Source organism: Lactuca serriola, chromosome 8 (genome assembly GCF_051521515.1).
Source record: "Lactuca serriola cultivar US96UC23 chromosome 8, Lser_US96UC23_V15, whole genome shotgun sequence".
Taxonomy (NCBI): domain Eukaryota; kingdom Viridiplantae; phylum Streptophyta; class Magnoliopsida; order Asterales; family Asteraceae; genus Lactuca; species Lactuca serriola.
In genome coordinates, this window is record NC_136415.1 from 329,336,335 (window position 1) to 329,339,469 (window position 3,135).

Sequence of the window (3,135 nt, forward strand, 5' to 3'; positions counted from 1 at the left end):
AGTTACTAGACTTATCCAAGTGGGAGACTGTTGGAATAGTGTCTAAGGCTGCAACTATATTAGGCAAGTATTTGATCCGGTTGTGCATGGTCCTTTTGGGTTGCCTTCACCATAGCAACTTGATAAGATGATTTATTAAGAGAGAGTAAATATTATTAATATATTATGTGAATAATATAATGAATAATATATTTGTTATTTGATTAATATAAGTCATAGAATTAATTAGAATTAATTTGGTGACTTAAAGAGATTAATTAAATAAAGGGGTATAAACTGTCAATTGTTTGATAGTTAAGCTTTAGACTGTAAATCCATTAGGATATGCCTTGGACGAATTCTAAGAGCTTTTGGATAGCTAAAATCGTCCATATGCTTATCTATGGAATGGATTTGGATAGCCTTAAGAGAAGATTATCCAATTAGGGTTTAGGTTGTAACCCTTAAGGAGTCTACAAGTATAAATAGACCCCATGGCATAGGGAATTCGACACCTCTGATTAAGTAAGAGAACCCTGGTCGAAATTCCTCCCTCTCCTCTCTCCTAAATCATTCTTCTTGCTATTGGTGTTTGTAAGCCATTAGAGGAGTGACACTTGTGACTCTAGAAGCTCCAAGACCTCAAGATCAACAAGGAACTCAAAGGTATGATTCTAGATCTGTTTCAATGTTGTTATTTAACCTAATTAGTAATTAGAAGTCTTGGATTCAAAGCATATTTATTAGAAAGCCTAGATCCAAGCATTAGGGTTTTGTATGCGCACATAGGAAAGTTCTTATGGCTAAAACCCATCAATATTAACCAAACACATTAAAGAAAGATAGAGATAAACTAAGTTCGTATAAGGCAAATAACTCAAAACGAAATAACATGCATCTAAACTAAAAACGAGTTGTGTGCAGAAGATTAGGCAAGAAACTGCATGTTTTTTTTCACATTCCTCTGAAGTAAACAATTTTAGAGCAAGATTAATTCCATAAAAGTGTTATTAGCATCGATTGAAGAGAAAGAAAGGGATTTTTTTTCAACTTCTCATATCAATAGGGTCACAGTTGCGATTAAAGAAAAAGAAACCCTCTAATGATGTCACAGTAGCCGCATTTGGGGTCGACTTCAAAAGGGGTTGTTTGGTTTGAATGTAAGATGTGATTAAAGAGAGGGGGAGATGGAGATAGAGAGAGATACACACACATAGAGAGAGAGAGAGAAAGAGAGAAAGAGAAATCACCTGTGATGAAGCTCGTCAGACAATGGATGTGACGAAGTGGAGAAGACGCAGTGCATAAGAAAGGTTGTCTGTTGCACGCGAATGAGATGAATAGGATAGGTTTACCTGATGAATCATGTTTAGTGAGGGCAAAATCGTAATCTGCTACTTTCCATGTTATGAAGGAATTAATTCCATTAAGATGGTAAAGGAATGAACTTTCCTTCATTTGAAGGAAAAATATTTCATTTAGGATTCTTTTTCCTTCCCTTAAATATGAATAAAACACAGGAATTCGAAGGAATTGGAATCCTTTTCCCTCGAATTCCATTCCATTTCTGCCAAACAAACATCCCCTTAGAAGATTGTATTCAAGATGGTGTGCGTTTCTCTTTACATTTAATGAGTATTACTATACTATATTAATAGTCATGGTCACTAGTAATAGTATATTTTTGTATGTTTTAAGATTTTGTGACAATACTTTTTATAGTTTTATAATTTTAATCCATATTTTATTTGTTTCAAGATTTTGCCACAATACTTTGTATAGTTTGGCAATTTAGTCCATAACATGTTGTAATTAGAGATTGACCCATGTCTTTTAATATTTGCCACTTCAAATCCCATTATTTTGTATGTTTCAACATTTTGCCACGACATTTTTTTATAGTTTGACAATTTTAATCCCTAATATGTTGTAATTAGAGATTGGCCACATATCTATTAATATTTGTCACTTTAAGTCCCTTTGACTATTTTGGCTTTCTTTTTCTCCATTTTTTCGTCTTACCGCTTATATTTCATTCCGAGTTTGCCACACGTGTTTTAATATTTCTCATTTTCAGTCTCTTTGACCATTTTTTACCTTTATCTTGTCCCTTTTCCATCTATTGATTTGTGCTTCGTTTTGTCATCTTTTTCTCATCGTCATCCTTTGTGAATAAAACAAAACGCATCTCGTTGCTACAAAGGTGACCCGTGGTTCACCAGAGGCTCACCCACTAGTTTATGTTACATAACATTCTATTCATACATCATTAAAATAATAATTCAATAGGTAAGAAAATTATTCAAGTGTGAAAATTATTCATCCACATACATTGTCTAACTCAATAATTTGATGTAACTTTTATTATATATATATATATATATATATATATATATATATATATATATATATATATATATATAGGAATGAGTTCTATGGAAAACAAATAACTAGGGCAACATCTACCGGAACCAATAATCAAATAACACGTGTCGATTTTTTTCTTTACAAGTAATGTATTGTGGAAGTTATTGTGGAAGTGATGTGTTGTCATGTTTTCATTGGTTCAAATATGTGTTGCCCTAATTATTCATTTTCCATATAACTCTTCCCTATATATATATATATATATATATATATATATATATATATATATATATATATATATATATATATATAACAATTATGTTAAATCATATATTATATGAGTTTAAAACTAATCCATTATTATTTATCTTTTGATGGTGAATAGTTACAATTCTTACTAAAATATTAATAATTTTTTTATTAATATATGTTGAATTACTAATTTATTTATATTTATTTTAAAATTCTATTTTCAAAATGCTTAATATTTATATTTTTATATATAACCTTTTATAAATAACATGTGTAACATACCGCTCATATCTAATTATTTATAAACAATGAAATTTTTACATCTTTTCTACAATTTTTTTAATTGTATTATATAAATTTATAGTTGATTATTTAAAACTATAAACATAGTTTGTTTTGCTAGATTTAGTTTTCTAAAAGTAAATGTAAAAACCAAAGAAAATATATAATATACAAAGTGGCAGAACAAAAATAAAAAGTAATCAAAAAATAAAATAAAAATTGGTCCAAGAAAGTCGGCAGAAACAGGAACGTGTA